The sequence below is a fragment of the Artemia sp. Qi Xiang Cuo genome, chromosome 1 (assembly GCF_049724085.1).
Source record: "Artemia sp. Qi Xiang Cuo chromosome 1, ASM4972408v1, whole genome shotgun sequence".
In the NCBI taxonomy this organism is placed as follows: Eukaryota; Metazoa; Arthropoda; class Branchiopoda; order Anostraca; family Artemiidae; genus Artemia; species Artemia sp. Qi Xiang Cuo.
The window spans coordinates 14,688,692-14,710,006 of NC_142794.1; the positions used below are offsets into that span (position 1 = coordinate 14,688,692).

Below are 21,315 nucleotides of genomic sequence, written 5' to 3' on the forward strand. Positions count from 1 at the left end.
GCAGCCATCAAAAGAAATGTACCTCTCATCTCGCATCCTTTCAACTTGTCTCTTTCGTCTTAGATGTGGCTATGCAAAGACAAAATCAACACTATTCCATTGGAAGATTACCCATTCCCCCACTGTGACACACGTGGAGTGTATAAAGACATACGTCACATCATCTTCAACTGTAGAAAATATGAAAAGGAGAGGGAAAGACTAAGGAATTGCTGTAAGAGGGCATTTAAAGCATTCACAATGCGCTCTGTTCTGGGACATTACACGTCTCCTCCTTGGGCTAGACAACTAAGCACAAACCTTTTAGGTATATTTGTTAAGACTACTGGTTTGGTTCATTCCCTTTAACTTTTTTTTTTTTTTTTTTTTTTTTTTTTTTTTTTTTTTAACACCCTTATATTAGCTCATTTTAGAGTCACCACACTTAGTATATTTTTTCCTTTTATCTATGTTCTATCAGTTGTTTTTTTTTTTTTTTTTTTTTTTTTTTTTTTTTTTTTTTTTGGTTGACGTATGTGACAGGAATGTTGTATATTGGCATTATTTATTTAATTGTGTTGCAATTGTATTTTAATTGTTTTATGACAAAGCAGTGCCGAATTACTCTGATTCTTGTTTTTCGACGCAGGCATTTGCTACATGTGAATGACCCCCTACCAATGGCACAATAAGTGATACCTGACATGGCTCAATGATTATTGACTAAAGTGACACCCAATCAAGCTAGTAATTACAGAAGGCAAAGAATAAGCGAGTGAAACGAAAGCATATGGCCTATTGATCGAGCGTGTCAAACCTCAGACAAAAACAACAATAAAATCATCATTCCTTGTCATTCCTAACCATTCCACAATTTGTATGTTTTTTAATGGAATGATTGTAATTTTTGATAACAGAGAGAGGAATGTGCGAATTTCTCGTGTTTTATTTAGAGTTTACCGCAATTTTCAAAAAATCATAGCATGTCTGTTGGTAAGTCTATTTTTGACTAACTAAAGTGGGATCCAGATTTATTGAAAGAAGACCCAAGTGACCGAGCAGTCAAGAGGGGTCTTTAATTCGTTCATCATCATCATCATCATTGGTAAGTCTATTTTTATGCTGGAAGTGCAATATTCTCCAAAAGTATGTAATTAGTCTCATTTAACAAGTTTTCTTGTCATATTTACAAAGAAATTTCATTAAGGGTTCTTATCATGATTCTATCTGGTCTCTTATCATGATTCTACCTGGTCGATAGGCTAGCCTAACAAATTAGTCTACATGAAAATTATGTGGGTTAAAGGAAAGTGCTGTTGAAACTTCGGCAGTTATGCACCCTGTGTGAATAAGTCACCCTTAGGACTATGTGAAATTTTCTGTAAGATTCTGGCAAATTTTTATAAAACTAAAAAAGCCTAGACTAGGCTATAGTGGAGGGGTTACATTGGGTAAAATTCCCCAGTTCTTGGCCAATGCACATTCTTTGACAAGTATCCTGATCAAAATATACTCATCCTAAACTTGGAAAACAGGCCCCCAATCTGGGACACAATATATTGTGTCCCAGGCTATTGGCTATAGGTACTTGGCATTGGCTGATAACAAAGATTAAGCTGTTTGGGATTTGCTGGTGACAATGTCGAAAAAAAATGGGTTAAAAGATCTTGCATAGCTTATCATAAAGGAAGAATCTAATTGTTTTGATGTTTTCTTTGGTAAAATTCTACTTTAGCTACTTTTGGCTATCTTGGAAAGGAGTTTGGTTAGGAAAATGAAACTTTCAGGGATAGATCTACAGGCTAAAGTATGTCCCGGGAAGGTATTTTGAAGTACCTACCTCCACTCCTTCTCCCTCTAGAGGGTCCTCTCCCTCTTAAATAAACATATGAAGAAATATGTAAATATGACCTTTTGAGAATATGTAAAAATATGCATGAGAATATGTAGAAATATGCTCATAAATATGACCTCAATCATAAAATTTTTTTTTAAAATTGAAGCTCCTAATGAATTTTCTTAAACGCTTTATTTGCTTGGAAAAAGTATGGTAGCAAAGTAGCAATGCTTGGCACAGTTTTCAAATTTTTTGGCAGTTTTTATCTGAAAATACAATTTTTACATATAAAATTAATTTTTGGTCAAAGAAAGGCTGTCAAAACACAAGTTGCGCTCTGCCATGCAAAAAGTGGGATCGGACAGATTACAATTAGAGTCACTGGCTATAATGCAAGGTATACCTAAGCGCCAAATATATATATATATATATATGTATATATATATATAGTACTGGGAGCTCAGCATGCATATGCTGCCATTCCCCAGCACAGCTACATGGCAGGAGTGTATGTATTGATTCTAATTGTCACTTGTCTTCTAACCACACTCTTTTCTTGATTGGAAAGATACAATCTATTTCTCTAATTGTGACCTATTTAGATTGTTTGTGGCCAGAATTGTCAATATACTAGTTTTAAAAAGAATAAAACTATGTAGCCAATTTTGAGGACAAGTCTTGGTACAGCTACCCACCAGACTTGTATAGAATAATTATATTTATTGCTTGTCTTCTAACTGCAGACAATGCATGTCTATATTTATTCCTTGTCTTCTAACTGCAGCCTCTTCTTAAAGTTATGATGTCACCATGGGTTTAATATAACCGCAAGGGAAAAATACTAATTCATCCTTAAAGTTTTAACCTTTTTTTAATCTTTTTTTGTCTAGAAAAAAACTATATAGTCAATGTTAAGGGCAGGCCCTGGTGGTTGGCATGCAGCCTGCTTGTTAATACTGATTTTTTTGTAAGTAGTAAACTCCAAATGGTTGCCGGTTGTTTGCTACTCTTTCCTCAGGAAAATGGAGGGTTCCACAGGTTAAACGTTGAAGGGTTCTAAGGACTTGTGATTAACAGTTGCGTAGTTTAGAGCATCTTTGTAGGTTTCAAGTGAGTTTTGTGCCACATGTTAGCTTTGTAGATTTTGGTCGTGTTCTAATTTAATATTTTCTTTTTTTTCAGTTTTTTTTTTGAATTTTTCTGATTTTGCTGTTATTTGTCTTCTAACGGCAATTTTTTTTATTATTCATTTAAGTTTTATGCCTTATGATACTTGCTTTCTCTCAATTAGGCATATCTTTTAACCTCATATTGCTTTGTTCTTCACTTTAATTTTAATTGGCTTTGCTTCTCAATGTTGGATGTCTTATACATGCATGTCTCTTTGTTCTTTGCTTTTGTTTTTGACTTGTAATTGTTGCCAATGCAAGTATTCTAACTGTATATTTCTCTGTTCTACAGTTTTGGTTTATCAATCACCGTAGGAATTTTTTTCATACCCTTTACCTTAACTGCTCAGATTGGTCGTATCACATTCGATGGTCTAGGTTGTTGCTTTGTCCTCTAGGCATTATGAAAACTCAATAAAACACCTTTTGTTAATTGACTCATTACCCTTGGTGTTTTATACTTAGCTATGTTCCGTTTGTAATGTTGCATGCGTCATATATTTAAAAACAATTTGATCACCCCTGAAGGGGGGGGGGTTGATGTAGTTTATTTTCTTAAATAAACATATGAAGAAATGTGTAAATATGACCTTATGAGCATATGTAAAAATATGCATAAGAATATGTAAAAATATGCTCATAAGTATGACCTCAATCATATGAATTTTTTTCAAAATTGAAGCTCCTAATGAATTTTCTCAAACTCTTTATTTGCTGTGGAAAAAGTAGGGTAGCAAAGTAGCAATGCTACTTGGTGCAGTTTTCAAATTTTTTGGCAGATTTTGTCTGAAAATGCAATTTTTACATATAAAAGTAATTTTTGGTCAAAGAAAAGCTGTCAAAACACAATTTGCGCTCTGCCATGCAAAAAGTGGGATAGCATAGTAGCAGTACTACTTGGCAGTTTTCATGACCTAGTAAAATTTGTTGGTAGATTTTTTCTGAAAAAAACAGAACATTCACTGTCCATGAATATTTGGGGATTTCCTCAAAAATCTGTATTCTTGAAAAAAACAAAACAAAAAAAAGAGGTTCCAAAAAAAAATCCTTGTCTTTTTAATCAATTCAAAGAAGTATATTTTAGGAAAATTTACCTCGAGTTTAAATTTTGTTTTATTTTGCTATTCTGTTTAAATTTAAAAGCTTTGAAAATATAAGTGAGTTAGATTGAAAAGTTATTCTAAAATGGGAAAGGGGAAGCCAGTTACCTATGCCGAGAGGTGGTGGGGATTTTGTGATAAATCTGGATATATTTGCATTATTAAGCAATAAATTAGATGAATATACCACTCGAGACCTTTTTTTTATGCTCTTTTGAATTATAACCGTCATTTTACTCAGAAATTCAATGGAAACTTTAAGGTGTTACTGTTTCCTCTTGTATTTTGCAATTTAGTTTGAGTCTTAATTTCTTTTACTCTAGGCTAGGTTTTTGGCATAATATATTAATCTTAAATGCATAATAGTTGGATGCATCATAGATTAAACGGTACTTATGTATTATACTGCCAACACTAAAGTTTACACTGTGTAAAACTTGAGAACAAAACTACTTTATCTGTCTGTATTCAGAAACATTTAGCTTCAGAAACAAACATCGTGTACATGCATGTCTCTTTGTTCTTTGCTTTTGTTTTTGACTTGTAATTGTTGCCAATGCAAGTATTCTAACTGCATATTTCTCTGTTCTTCAGTTTTATTTATCAATCACCTTAGGCATTTTTTTTTCATACCCTTTACCTTAAATGCTCAGATTGGTCGTATCACATTCGATCGTCTATGTTGTTGCTTTGTCCTCTAGGCATTATGAAAACTGAATAAAACACCTTTTGTTAATTGACTCATTACCCTTGTTGTTTTATACTTAACTATGTTCCGTTTGTAATGTTGCATGCCTCATATATTTAAAAAACGATTCGATCACTCCTGAAGGGGGGGGTAATGTAGTTTATTTTCTTAAATAAACATATGAATAAATATGTAAATATGACCTTTTGAGCATATGTAAAAATATGCATGAGAATATGTAAAAATATGCTCATAAATATGACCTCAATCATACAAATTTTTTTCAAAATTGAAGCTCCAAATAAATTATCTCAAACTCTTTATTTGCTGTGGAAAAAGTAGGGTAGCAAAGTAGCAATGCTTGGCACAGTTTTCAAATTTTTTGGCAGTTTTTGTCTGAAAATACAATTTTTACATATAAAATTAATTTTTGGTCAAAGAAAGGCTGTCAAAACACAATTTGCGCTCTGCCATGCAAAAAGTGGGATAGCATAGTAGCAGTACTACTTGGCAGTTTTCACGACCTAGTAAAATTTGTTGGTAGATTTTTTCTGAAAAAAACAGAACATTCACTATCCATGAATATTTGGGGATTTCCCCAAAAATCTGTCTTCTTGAAAAAAACAAAAAAAAAAAAAGAGGTTACAAAAAAAAATCCTTGTAATTTTAATAAATTCAAAGAAGTATATTTTAGGAAAATTTCACTTGAGTTTAAATTTTGTTTTCTTTTGCTATTCTGTTTAAATTTCAAAGCTTTGAAAATATAAGTGAGTTAGATTGAAAAGTTATTCTAAAATGGGAAAGGGGAAGCCAGTTACCTATGCCGAGAGGTGGTGGGGATTTTGTGATAAATCTGGAGATATGTTCATTATCGAGTTATAAATTAGATGAACATACCACACAATACCTTTTTTTTATGCTCTTTTGAATTATAACCGTCATTTTACTCAGAAATTCAATGTAAACTTTAAGGTGTTACTGTTTCCCCTTGTATTTTTCAATTTAGTTTGAGTCTTAATTTCTTTTACTCTAGGCTAGGTTTTTGGCATAATATATTAATCTTAAATGCATAATAGTTGAATGCATCATAGATTAAACGGTACTTATGTATTATACTGCCAACACTAAAGTTTACACTGTGTAAAACTTGAGACAGAAACATTTAGCTTACTTTTCATCGGAGGATTCCATAGGCTAGTTTTGAAATTGAATGTAATTTAAAGATATTTTTTTTGCCTTAAATTTGGATGTAAAGAGAAAAAAAATGTCTTTTCCAATTCAATTTTGGCAGAGAAAATGATAACACATTCAGTTTCTGAGTTTAAAAATTTTTGATAAAAAGCTTGATAAAAAGCTAACATTCATGCCTGCGAACTAAGGCATTAATGAATATGAAATCAGAGAAGTAAGGCATTTTATCAAGAATGCGATGTCTTAGTACTTTGATAATCCAAAACAGAACCTATTGAAGTAAAATAAGGATGATCAACAACTATCAGGACAACCAATAACTTTATTTATCCTCAACAAAACTAATGCTACACAAGGTGGTAAAGTAGAATAAAAATTCTTGAAAAATAAATCATTATCTGCCTCCAGGCATTGCGTGTCAGTATTACCTCGGCATATTTATCAACTAGGTATAGCAGCAGAAAAGCATAAGAAAGTATAAAGTGAAAATATTGGGCAACAGTTGTATGTTAATTTTCTTCAATTTTTTTCTAAAAATATGTAACTAATTGAATGCATCATAGATTAAACGGTACTTGTGTATTATACTGCCAACACTCAAGTTTACGCTGTATAAAACTTGAGAACAAAACTACTTTATCTGTCTGTATTCAGAAACATTTAGCTTACGCTCAGTGTAAAACAAGTGGCGGGTGACAGTCTACATTGGAATTATACAATTTGGGCTATCAATTTGCAAATTAATTATGGGTGGGGGTTAGATTAGTTTGGGCCAGGTTATCAATACCCCCCGTATTGTACAAATATATAGCCCAAATAAAAATATATAAAAGTCACATATAAAAATATATGTGATAAAATTAGATTTGTCATTCAAAACTTATCCTGAATATAATCTTCTTACCGTAAAAATTCCAGCTCCTCTTAGTGAGACAAAATTAAACTATAGATTATATTCAAATTCAAGGAATGGGAGTAACCCCAAAGCATAGTTCATAAAAAATTGTATATTATAGCCAAAAGAAAAAATTCGGTTATTATTTCCAGATTGTTTTCTTGTACAGTTTTATAATGATTTCTGACTTGTTTTCTTTTTTTTTTACAAACAGTTGGTGTTTATTTCTTAATGTGCTACCTATTATTTGTGTTTGAAGATTGGTCGAGCAGTTTACGGTCATGAACTGTAAGTAACTCGACCCAACAGGAACCGAAACTCTAAAAAAAACAACTACAAAACAAAAAAGAGCTGTTTTGTTTTTGATATTCTTTTTTTTACCACGTGATGTATCTCTTCTCTTCTGCAAGAAAAGATGTATCTCTTCTCGTGCTGCTGCTTTTTAAAATGTGTTCAAACTAAAAGCATATCGAGTTTCAATGTCGATATGTGAAAATTTACTTTTAAGTCGTCGTTTTCCTTTGTCCTTGTGGACAAGTTTTTTATTTACTCCACTTCTCTTTAACTGAAAGTGAATATTTGTCCAAACCATGCACAAATAGCCGAATTCTCTCAAAACTTTATATGTCAGTTGAAAGAATGAAAAAGGTCTGGTAGCTATCAGGGTGTGCATACAGTTAAAGTAGATAATGGGAAAGCTTGAAAGTAGAAGAGTTGTAACCTAAAACAGCCATCCTACAATGTAGCAGCAATTCTCTGTTTATTTTGGGGATTAGATTAGGGCAAAACTGATATCACAGCTTCATTCAGAAAACTATTGATACGTCTAATTCCAAGCTATACTAAGTTACATTTGTTAATTTTCTACAAATTCTGCGTATAAGAATACTTTTTGCTCAAAGTAGAGATGTAAAAACACAATTTATACTGTTAAAGTGTCGACAGCTTTTGGAATTCTGCTACTGGCAGCTTTGGAACTTTTTGCCCACTTGCTCTTGATCTATTTAGATTGTTTTTGCAGGCCAGAAAATCCAAGGATAGCAATTTTCCAAAATATTTTTACAAGCCCTGATTCTTGCTGTCGCTTATAATATTTGTTGCTATTTATATTCTAACCTTATATTTTTCTTTGTTTTTCATTTGCAATTTTGACTTGTAAATTAAAATCAACAACTGGACTTTAAAAATATTTAATTAAAAAAGGTAAGTTTTTTAGTTTATGCACCCTTTTGACGGCTGAAGGAGTTGAGCCTGTGCTTTCAACTGTATTTAGATAAGATATGCTTTGCGGTGGTTAAAAGTCATTATTAGTGATCAATCATTATATCTCTTGTATTTTAGGACTCTCCTGACTAAAATCTGTGTCGTATCCAAGTGTTGATGATAGTTCTCATAGAATACTTCTCATAAGTTGCATCAACTCCGTTTCAAGATCTTTCATGGACTTGCAACAAATGGCTAATGGCTTCTGAAAATGGCTAATCTCATCAAGGTTTCTGAGGAATCTTTCATTAAAAACGGTAATTCTATACAGTTAAATTTTCTGTTATAGAATAAAAGAAAAGCTACTTTACTCTAGAAATAATCGTCCCTTTTTTTCTCCTTTCTCATTAAATGATCCTAAGAAAAAAAATTTAACTGCATATGTTTTGGGATCTAACGATTAAGAGCTGAGTGGTGATAAAAGTAGCCTCTTTGTGCCAAAAACTTCTTTTATTTCAGATTATTAGCTTTTATTTTTAATTTTGGTGAGTCAAGTAAGCATCCCGTAGAGAAGTTTTCTGTCAATCTTTTTCTCTGTGCAGGTGTGATGAACGATATATTACCACAAAAGCAGGGATAGTCCTGGGGCTTCAGATGGAATATCAAGTTGTAAGACCTGTAAGAGAGGACTAAAGTTAGTTGAATTCAGTTGTTAAATTTTCGGAGACTATATTCTGTATTTTATTGTTTGGGAACTAATGCAGAAACCCCCCAATTGATTGATTTTTACCTTTAGCTGTGTCAATTCCTTGTGATTGTAGAGCTGTAAAATCTTTATTTTTTGGTTATAAATTTTTATTCAATATTTTTTTTTTAGTAATTTATCCTAGATTTACAGTTATCCAGCTATTAGTTCTATGTTATGAATTTTGTTTTTTTGAAATTCAGGTCTCTGTTTGTTCTATGTTAATAAATTTCGTTGAATGGTTCAGGTTTTCTTTTGCATCATAAAAAGCAGATTTTTTAAACGATATGAGAAAAAACTTGAATAGCCTGTACATTTTATTTCATGTAAATATATAATGCCTGTATATTTACATTTTTACACGTAACTAAAAAGAAAAAGCTGTGGCATTTGTTTAGTAAGCTTTACTTTTAAATTTTTATATGTCTGTTTAATTTAGAATTTGAAGACGCTTTACCATGTGACCTTGAGAAACGCTTTCATTTTCCAAACCATCTTTCTTCCCCAAAACATGAAGATGTTCCCTTCCTCAATTTACCTAATATTTCAGGACCATGTAAATTTGATTACGAAACCCAGGAATTGCAACCCAAATGTTCTACCAATGAAGGTATATCTGAAACATTGTATTTTTGTTGATTGAAATGAATTGGGTAGTATTTTATTGGACAAAAAAAAGGACAAAGAGACTTAATCTTAAAATGATTTTTACAAAGTAGTTTTGCAGGTTTTAATATTTTCAAAAGGCTTGATAATAAGCCTTAAAACTATATCTCTACATACATTTTATAATCCATATTTATAGTGTATATTTCTCTTCAAATTAAGAGATAAAGAAATAAATCTGTCTATTATTTTGATTCCAAGGTGAATTTGAAAGAAGCAGAAAATCGGCTGTTATTATTTGAACTGCCTACCAGAAATTTTTAGTGTAGAATATTAATTTACTGAAAACACTAGATTCAAACAAAAATACTAAATTCATTTTGTGCAGATGAAGTCAAAAGTTTTTTGTCTATTTTAAAACAAGTTGTTTTAAATATTTAGCTAGAAGAACATAGTTAGTCTCATTGTTCTCCTCCAAATTTTTTGTAGAAGATAGAAAAAGTTACACTTTGATCGTAAATATTTCGCCATGAAGATAAGGAGCTCCACTTTAATTCTGAGATTTTTCACTAAGACATAAAACAATTTAAAGCTCTATTCTAAATATTTCCGTAGAAGATAGAAAAAGTTAGACCATAGTTGTGAATATTTTCCATGAAGATAAAAAGTTCCACTTTAATTCTAAATTTTCTCAACAAAGTGAAAAAAAGTTCGTTCTCTTCTGAATTTTCTCAAGTAAAAAGAGATCAGTTACTTATCAATTATATTTTTCCAAAGAATATAATAATTTTCACCTTCAGTTCAGATTTTTTTCAAATAGATGAAAAATTTAAAGTTCTGTTCGAAATTTTTCATAGAAGATAGAAAAAAGTTATACATTGATTGTGAAAGGTTAGCTCAGTTCTGAATCTCACCAAAGAACTTGCAGATCAATTCTATTTTTTTCAAGAAATAAAAAGGCTCCACATCATTTTTGATTTTTCCCAAAATACATAAAAATTTTTAAAGTTCTATTCTAAAGATTTCCGTAGAAGATAGAAAAAGTTATACCATGGTTGTGAATATTTTCCATGAAGATAAAAAGTTCCACTTTAATTCTAAATTTTCTCAACGAATTGAAGAAAAGTTCAAGTTCTCATCTGAATTTTTTCAATGAAAAAAAAATTAGTTACAGATCAATTCTATTTTTTTTCAAGAAATAAAAAGGTTCCACTTGGGTTCTGATTTTTCCCAAAGACATGAAAAAATTTAAAGCTCTGTTCTAAATTTTTACGTAGATGACAGGAAAAGTTATACTGATTGTGATTATTTTCCAATGAAGATAAAAAGATCCACTTTAATTCTAAATTTTCTCAACGATGTGAAGAAAAGTTCAAGTTCTCTTCATAATTTTCTCAATGAAAAAGAAATAAGTTACAGATAAACTCTAATTTTTATTTTCAAGAAATAAAAAGGTTCCTGAATTTTCCCAGAAGACAAAAAAAAATTTAAAGTTCTGTTCTAAATTTTTCCATAGAAGATAGGAAAAGTTATACTATGATTGTGAATATTTTCCATGAAGATAAAAAGTTCCACTTCAATTCAAAATTTTCTCAACGATGTGAAGAAAAGTTCGTTTTCTTCTGAATTTTTTCTATGAAAAGCAATAAGTTACATATCAATTCTATTTTTTCTAGATAAAATAAAAAGGTTAATTTAGGCTAGGTTACACGCGCGCGCGCGTGTTTCATTTTGCACACACTTTCCTCTAGGATGCTTAAATCATCAGCATAATCTAATTCCAGGAGACTTTTTCCTCCTCATTTGATTCCATGGTCTCCCATTTCCTTTCCTGTGCTCATCAAGACAAAATCCATCAAAATAATCCGTATAAAGGGGGATAATACATAAGTACCGTTTAATCTATGATGCATTCAATTATCATGTATTTAAGATTGATATATTATGCCAAAAACCTAGCCTAGAGTAAAATAAAATAAGACTCAAACTAAATTGCAGAAAATAAGAGAAAACAATATGATCTTAAATGGTCCATTTAACTTCTGAGTAAAATGACGGTTATATTTTGAAAGAGCATAAAAAAAGGTCTTGAGTGGTATGTTCATCTAATTTATTGCTCGATAAGGAAAATATATCCAAATTTATCACGAAAACAAAATTTCAACTCAAAAGGAAACAAAATTTAAACTCAAGGTTAAGCTGTCTAAAATAACCCTCTTTGCATCGATGAACGAGACGAGAATTTTTTTGGAACTAATTTTTTTTTTCAAGAAGACAAATTTTTGGGGAAATCCCCAAAAATTCGGGGATAGTGAACGTACCGGTATTTTCAGACAAAATCAACCAACAAATTTTACTAGGTTATGAAAACTGCCAAGGAGTATTGCTACTGTGCTATCCCACTTTTTGCATGGCAGAGCACAACTTGTTTTTTGACAGCTTTTCTTTGAGCAAAGATTATTTTTATATGTAAAAATTGTGTTTACAGGCAAAATCTGCCAACAAATTTGAAAACTGCCAAGTAGCATTGCTACTTTGCTACCCTACTTTTTCCACGGCGAATAAAGAGTTTGAGAAAATTCATTTAGAGCTTCAATTTTGAAAAAAATCCATATGATTAGAGTCATATTTATGAGTATATTTCTACATATTCTCATGCATATTTCTACACTCCGTGGCAAACGACATACCACGGCATGACATGGCATGTTTTCTAGGAGACTTTAACGCAAAAATAGGGAACGACCAAACGTTTTCCCTAGAGGTTCTCGGCGAGCATGGCCTTGGCCAGCGAAACGAAAACGGAAAACTACTTATCGACTTTGCGCTTCTTAACGACCTAGTAATCGGAGGTACTCTATTTTCTCATCAGGATATATACAAATATTCTTGGACATCTCCCGATGGCCACACCTGAAATCAGATTTGCAATTGTAGAGCAAGAAGTGCAGATCAAGCCTACTTGATATTAAGGGATACAGAGGAGCTGACGTTGTCTCAGATCATAATGTGATGACAGCTAAAATCCGCCTCAAAATGAAAAGAAATAGAAAAGCAAATAAGGCTCCCTTAAACCCAGTCTTTGACTCGGAGAAACTGAGGTTGAGAGAATTCAACCAAGCCTTTAAACTAGAGATGCGGAATAGATTTGAAGCCTTGTCTTTACTAGATGATGCGGATAGCAATCAACACTGGAAAAGCGTAAAGTTGTGCTTTCATGATGCCACGAGAACCACCATTGGGTACCGCAAGCGCCCAAAGGACCAGTTACTATCTTACTCAACATGGGAGCTCATAGAGATAAGGAAAAAAGTAAAAGCATCACTTAACAAAAGAAAAACCTCCAACTGACAAACCCTCAGAAGCAATGAACCCCGAGCCATAGATACACAGGTGAAGAAGAGTGCCAGAAAAGACCAGAGAAACCTGCTGGAACGAAAAGCAGCGCAGGCAGAATAGGCGGCGGAGAGAGAATATTCAAGAGCCGTCTATAAAATCATTAATGAGATTATTGGAAAGAAATCCTCTATTCAACATGGACCAGTAACAGACCCTTCGGGCATCCTGATAACACAGCAGTCTGACGTAAACGAAGTTTGGGCCAGTCATTTCGAGAAGCTGTTGAATAGACCTCCACCAGAGGATCCCCCAGAGATCCCAGCAACAACACTGTTTTCCTTAGATATCAGCCCGGATCTGTCATCATCTACTAAAATTATAGCAGCCGAAAAGAAGCGTAAAAATGGGACGTCGCCTTGCAAAGACTGGATCTCCACGTACCGGGTCAATGCGACGGTTGTGACCTGCCTCAAGTTTTGGACAGCGATGTTCGCAGTAATCTGGACGACTGCCAAAACACCTTCGGATTGGAAACGCTGCACGCTTGTGGGGATCTTTAAGAAAGGCGATGCGTCCTTCCCAGGCAACTGGTGAGGAATCTGCATGCTTTCTATACCTAGCAAATTGCTGACACATATTTTACTTCATAGAATCAGCTCGTAGCTCGACAGACACCTTCGCGACGAGCAACATGGATTCAGACCGAACATTTCATGTGCAGACTTGATATTTACCCTACGGCTACTGACGGAAGAAAGCAGAGAATGGCGCTCCAAAATCTGAATGCGATATTCATCGATTTTGAGAAGGCATTTGACTCAGTCAAAACACAAAAATTGTGTTTTCAGGCAAAATCTGCCAACAAATTTGAAAACTGCCAAGTAGCATTGCTGCTTTGCTACCCTACTTTTTCCACGGCGAATAAAGAGTTTGAGAAAATTCATTTAGAGCTTCAATTTTGAAAAAAATCCATATGATTAGAGTCATATTTATGAGTATATTTCTACATATTCTCATGCATATTTCTGCATTCCGTGGCAAACGACATACCACGGCATGACATGGCATGTTTTCTAGGAGACTTTAACGCGAAAGTAGGGAACGACCGATCGTTTTCCCTAGAGGTTCTCGGCGAGCATGGCCTTGGCCAGTGAATCGAAAATGAAGAACTACTTATCGACTTCGCGCTCCTTAACGACCTAGTAATCAAAAGTACTCTGTTTTCTCACCGGGATATATACAAATACTCTTGGATATCTTCTGATGGCCACACCTGAGATCAAATTGGCCATTGTCTTTAGAGCAAGAAGTGCAAATCAAGTCTAGGTGATATTAGGGGATATAGAAGAGCTGACGTTGTCTCAGATCATATCGTGATGGCAGCAAAAACCTACCTCAAAATGAAAAGAAATAGAAAAGCAACTCAAGTTCCCTTAAACCCGGTCTTTAACTCGGAGAAATTGAGGTTGAGGGAGTTAAGCCAAGCCTGTAATCTAGAGATGCGGAATAGATTTGAAGCCTTTTCTTTACTAGATGATGCTGATAGCAATCAACACTGGGAAAGCATAAAGTTGTGCTTTCACGATGCCGCAAAAGCCTTCATTGGGTACCGCAAGAGCCCAAAAGACCAGTGGCTATATTACCAAACATGGGAACTCATAGAGACAAGGAAAAAAGTAAAAGCATCACTTAACCAAAGACAAAACCCCAACTGACAAACCCTCAGAAGCAATGAACACAGAGCCATAGAGAAACAGGTGAAGAATAGTGCCAGAAAAGACCAGAGAAACCAGCTGGAGTGAAAAGTAGCGCAGGCAGAAGAGGCGGCAGAGAGAGAATATTTAAGAGCCGTCTATAAAATCACTAATGAGATTATTGGAACGAAATCCTCTATTCAACATGGACCAGTAACAGAGCCCTCGGGCATCCTGATAACACAGCAGTCTGACGTAAACGAAGTTTGGGCAAGTCATTTCGAGATGCTTTTGAATAGACCTCTACCAGAGGATCCCCCAGAGATCCCAGCAACAACACTGTTTTCCTTGGATATTAGCACGGACCCGCCGTCATCCAGTGAAATTATAGCAGCAGCAAAGACGCTGAAAAATGGGTAGTCGCCTGTCGAAGACCGGATATCCGCGTAAATTATCAATGCGACTGTTGTGACCTGCCTCAAGTTTTGGACAGTGATGTCCGTAGTAATCTTGACGACTGCCAAAACTTCTTCGGATTGGAGACGCTGCACGCTTGTGAGGATCTTTAAGAAAGGCGATGCGTCCCTCGCAGGAAACTGGCGAGGAATCTGCATGCTTTGCATGCCTAGCAAATTGATACCGCACATTTCACTGCAGAGAATCAGCTCATAGCTTAACAGACACCTTCGCGACGAGAAACATGGATTCAGACCGAACCGTTTATGTGCAAACTTGATATTTATCCTACGGCTACTGACGGAAGAAAGCAGAGAATGGCGCTCCAAAATCTATATGATATTCATCGATTTTGAGAAGGCATTTGACTCAGTAGACCGCCAAAGTCTGTGGAAGATCCTACTGCATTAAGGAATCCCTGAAAAGATAGTTTCACTGATTGTTGCGTTTTATGAAGATAGTGAGTGCTGTGTAGAGACACCAGATGGCCCAACTCGTTTCTTCCGCATTATGTCAGGAGTTAAGCAAGGTTGCGTCTTGTCACCGCTACTTTTTGTAATCGTCATTGACTACATACTGCGAAATACAAGCACAGACGGAATCCAGCTTAATCCAGAAACACGCCTCAGTGATGTAGACTTCGCTGTCGACATCGCCGTCCTAGAATCATGAAAGCAAAGACTTCAAGAACTCCTTGACAAAGTGCGGGAGTTAGGAGGCCTTATCAGCCTGAAAATAAATAATGAGAAGACAAAATGCATGGCTACCGCAGATTCACCCCGGAGCATCACTTGCGGAGACCAACACATTGAGCAAGTTGTCCATTTCAAATACTTGGGAAGCATAATAGAAAGTACCGGATCGACAACAAAAGAAGAGCTCACAAGCATCGGCCAAGCCAATGGGGCCTTCAATAGATTGCGGAAAGTATGGTGGTCCCAAAGCTTCTCTATAAAGCTGAAGCTATGAATCCCCATTAGTTATTTTATGCCAGTACTGCTTTATGCAGCCGAAACCTGGCACCTGAACCAGGAAAAAGAAAGAAGAATACTTGCTTTCGAAAACACACGTGTCAGAAGAATTCTCAACATCCGTTGGCAGCAGAGAATAACAAACCAATCCATCCGTGACAAGACTGGCCAGCCTCTTGTGACATGTCATAAGAGTCTGCCCATGGAGATACCTTGGCCATTTACTACATATAGACAATCTTCGACTACCAATTGCAGTGATCCATTGGCAGCCATCGGGTCCATGCCGCAAGGGCAGACCCAGAAACACCCTGCGTCGAACGTACCAGACAGATCTCCGTAACATGCACACATCAATCCAACCTCAGTGGGAGGACATACTTGCAGCAGCAAACCGGCGGGAAGATTGGCGGCTCCTTTTTGATGCCCTGGGTGCCTCTGGAGGCACAGGCGGATCTAAGGTAAGGATATATCTACATATGCTCATGAGGTCATATTTACATATTTCTTCATACGGTAAAAATTAAGTACTTTTCTTTTACCTTGAGAATTTTATTTTGTATATAACCTTTTTATCTAACGTTTTTATATAACCTTTTTATCTTTGAATGTATTCCCCTCCTTCCCTCACCATTGCTATTCTCGTGACCTTCCCCCTGCAATATTTTTGCAGGGGGGAATAAAAACAATAGAATAAAACAAAAATGTGGTAAAATTGGATTTGCCATTCAAAACTTTTCCTAAATATAATCTAAATATAACTTTTCCAAAATTTTCCTAAATATAATCTTCTTAACATAAAAATTGCAGCCCCTCGCCTCTGCCTCTTTTAATGAGGCAAAATCAAACTATAAATTATAGTCAAATTCATGGAATAGTTGATTAAAACGGGAGGAACCCCAAAACATGATTCATAAAAAATTATATACTACAGCCGAAAGAAAAAATTTGGTTATTATTTCCAGATTGTTTTCTTGTAAAATTTTATATTATTTTTCGACTTCTTTAATTTTTTTTAAAAACAGTTGGTCTTTATTTCTTAATATTCTACCTAATATCTGTGCTTGAAGATTGGTCGAACAGTTTGTGGTAATGAACTGTAAGTAATTCGACTCAACAGGAACAAAAACTCTAAAAAAGAGGAACTACAAAACAAAAAAGAGCTGTTTTCATTTTTGATATTCATTTTTTTACCAGGTAATGTATCGCTTCTCTTCTGCGAGAAAAGATGTATCTTGTCTCATGCTGCTGCTTTTTAAAACCTGTTCAAACTAAAAGCTTATTGAGTTTCAATGTCGCTATTTGAAAATTTTCTGTCAATTCTTTTTTGTCTTTTGTACTTGTGGACAAGTTTTTACTCACTCCATTTCTCTTCAACTGAAAGTGAATATTTGCCCAAACCTTGCACAAGTAGCCAAATTCTCTCAAAACTGTTTAAATGTCAGTTGAAAGAATGAAAAAGGGCTGGTTGCTATCAGGGTGTCCAAACAGTTAAGGCAGATAATGGGAAAGCTGGAAAGTGGAAGAATTGTAGCTTAAAACAGCCATCCTACAATGTAGCAGCAATTCTCTGTTTATTTTTGGGATTAGGGCAAAACTAATATCACAGCTTCTTTATGCATGCAACTACTAGGCTGCCAATCAGTATTTTTCTCCCGGAAAATCAAATGGTTCATTGTTTTTGTAAAGTGATCAATGAGTATCAAACACGTAGTTGGGTATGCTATTTTGTAATACCAATAGCAATGGAGTGTACAACTCCATCCATAAAGTAACAGCAGTAAGTTATATACAGTATACTTCAGACTTTGAATACTATACTCCACTAGCAGATTAGAGTAAGTATGATACAGTGCTTTTGATAAAATCGTACATATAAAATTATGGAGGATGATATTTATGGCTAGTATATGGCTTGCCACTGCATTAGCTTACATTATTAATTGTGATTCAGAAAACTATTGATGTTTCTAACTCCAAGCTATATTAAGTTACATTTGCTACTTTTCTACAAATGTCGCGTATAAAAATGCTTTTTGCTCAAATTAAAACACAAGTTATGCTGCTAAAGTGTCGACTGCTTTTGGAATTCTGCTACTGGCAGCTTTGGAACTTTTTGCACACCTGATCTTGATCTATTTAGGTTGTTTTTGCAGGCCAGAAAATCCCAGGATACCAATTTTCCAAAATATTTTTGACAAGCCCTGATGCTTGCTGTCGCTTATAATACTTGTTGTTATTTATATTATACACTTATATTTTTATTTTTTTTTAATTTTGAATTTTTAATTGTAATTGTCGTTTTGTCAAGTATTATAAATGTAGATTGCTTTGTTATTTGTAGTCTATGTTATTCATTTGTCTTCTAGGAATTATGAAACTGCATAAAATGCCATTTGCAGAAAGACTCATAATACTTTGTATTTTATGCTTATCTATGGCTCTTCTGTAATTTTTACTGCAATTAAAAAACACTAGAAATGATAAAACCACTACTGAGATAAATATGATATTTGATTCTAAAATGTGCTCATAAATATGATGTCACTCTCGTGAATATTTTTTTCCAGGCTCTTAACAAATTTTTACAAACTTAAAAATTTTAGTGCACAGAATGACTTTTTTTTCGAAACGTGTTTCTAAACATTTGGTGACACTGGGGTTTGGTTTATCTTTAGTAGATTGCTAAAAAAAAAATGTTAGAAGAGTACCACTGAAAAGATTGGACGGCTAACTTCTGGTGAATTTTTGTTTCAAATCGACGCCATTTTAAGGGGTTTTAGGCTCTGTCAATATCTATGTACTCTGTCTTAGGTTACAGCTGTCACTGCAACCATGGTATATAGAAAATCTATTAAATAGGGATATTTTTTGTTGTTTTTTAAATCAGTATATTGTCTTCAAGTGTAATTAAATAGTTATGGTAAAAATGTGAAATTGGTATCATAATAACATTGGCATAGATGCTGAAACAATATTTTAATTAAAAAAAAAGAGTAGTTGAAGGCAAATTTAGACCTTGTCTCAGGAAGATTGTCCCCCTTAGGTAACCTAAACAATTGATTGATTTCTGAAAATTTTTTAGACAAATGTTACATTTTGTAGATATTAAAAAACTAAAGATTTATCTTTCTGGAATTTTTTTTAAATTTCTTGAATTTCACTAGATTGGAATTTTAAATTTCTTTAGAAGGTAATTACTTAATTTTTAATAATTTTTTTGATTGATAAATACAATGCTGTTACATAATATCGTTTTCAATCTAGTTATAGATTTATTGTCACATTCTTGAAGCCCTAAAAGGAAGAACACCTAGATTTATCCTCTTGGAAATATAATGTCTGTATATTTACATTTTTACACGTAACTAAAAAGAAAAAGCAGTAGTATTTGTTTAGTAAGCTTTGTTGAATTTAAAATTTGTTTTAGAATTTCAAGAAGCTCTACTATGCGACACTGAGAAGCCCTTTTATGTTTCAAACCATATTTTGTCAGCAAAACATAAAGATGTTGCCTTGCTTAATTTACCTGGCAATTTAGAACAGTGTAAATATGAATATGATACAAAGGAATTGCAACCCAAATGTTCTAACAATGAAGGTATATCTGATTTTTTTTTTGTTGATTGATACGTATTGTATATTATTTTATTGGATGAAAACAGGAGAAAGTGACTTTATCCTAAAATGGAACATTTGTTTTATCTTTTTCCAATGTTTAGGTGTATGCTAAACCGCTTTTGTAGTCTTTAATGAATTGAATTGGAAATCAAGTATTTTCCAGTAGGTTGCATCAAGACATGGCAAATTGTAGAAAGAGAAAAGCCAAGACTGATAGTCCAAGAAATTGAGAGGCAATTTGAGAAGCTGTAAAATCTTTATTTTTTTATTATATATTTTTATTCAATATTTTTTTTATTGAGTACGATATCTTAAATTTACACTTATCCAGCTATTAGTTCTATGTTATTTATTTTTTTTTAAGAATTTCAGGTTTTGTTTGTTCTATGTTAATGAATTTTGTTGTATGTTTCAGGTTTTATTTTGACTCATAAAAAGTAGATTAAAAACGAGAAAAAACCTGTATAGCCTATACATTTAATTTTATGTATGTATATAATGTCTGTATATTTACAATTTTACACGTAACTAAAAATACAAAGCAGTCGCATCTGTTTAGTAAGCTTTACGATTAAAATTTTTATGTGTCTGTTTAATTTAATTTTTTTTTTAGAATTTTGAGATGCTTTACCATGTGACCTTGAGAAGCCCATTCATTTTCAAAACCCTCTTTCGTCACCAAAACGTGAAGATGTCCCTTGCTAAATTTACGTAATATTTCAGGACCGTATAAATTTGAAGACGACACCCAGGGATTGCAACACAAATGTTATAACAATGAAGGAATATCTGAAACTTTGCATTTTAAATGTATTGGATATCATTATATTTGACAAAAACAGGACAAAGAGACTTAATCTTAAAATGGAACATTTGTTTTATCTTTTTCCAATGTGCAGGTGTTGACCATACCGCTTTTGCAGTCTTTAATGAACATTTTTAAACTTTCACAAAGTAGTTTTGCAGGTTTTATTATTTTCAAAAAGCTTGATAATAAGCCTTAAAACTATATCTGTATATAACTTTTATAATCCATATTTATAGTGTATATTTCTCTTTAAATTAATAGATAAAGAAATAAATCTTTCTATTATTTTGATTCCAAGGTGAATTTGAAAGAAGCAGAAAATCGACTGCTATTAGCTGAACTGCCTACCAGAAATTTTTAATGTAAAATATTAATTTAGTGAAAACACTAGATTCAAACAAAAATACTGAATGCATTTTGTGTAGATGAAGTCAAAAGTTTTTTGTCTGTTTAGGAACGAGTTATTCTAAATATTTCGCTAGAAGAACATAGCGAGTCTCATTGGATTAAAAAAAAAGACGAAATTCACGTTTTCCTCAGAGAGATGAATGCTTTTAATACAAAGTGAAAAACGATGACAAAAAAAAATCTAAACGAACAATCAGAGCCTAGCCAAAAAATTTATATCAAACAAACGTGTTTTCTGTATGTAAATACACGATGATGAGCTCTTACTAGTTCTGTTTTCAATCACCAGTTATCAGTTGCCTGTGACCAGTTTTCAGTCACAGCCTAAATATTGTTCTATTTAACAATTCTCTTATAGCCGATGAACTAAAACAACATATTTATTGTTCACAATTCAATAGAAATTTTGAACCTAAAATATGTGCATGTCTCTATGAAAAAAAAGTATAGCACAGCAAATAAATCTGATCGTAAGGTACTCCAGCCTGACTCTTTGTTACGAAGTAATTTTTTTAAACGATTCAAAAGTACCCAAATACTGATGACGGTGTCACTATGTGCGACGGAATTGTCCAGAATTTGTTTTATTGTTTTTCTTGACTTGA

General features: G+C 33.5%; 1 long non-coding RNA gene across 1 annotated transcript; it reads left to right on the top strand.

Moving 5' to 3' along the window:
• The first annotated feature begins 837 nt into the window (after positions 1 to 837).
• Positions 838 to 9,334, top strand: LOC148956037 (uncharacterized). The gene is made up of 3 exons (XR_016142157.1): positions 838 to 1,084; positions 8,201 to 8,379; positions 9,247 to 9,334. It is a non-coding gene; the product is annotated as an uncharacterized LOC148956037 (long non-coding RNA).
• The last annotated feature ends 11,981 nt before the right edge of the window (positions 9,335 to 21,315 follow it).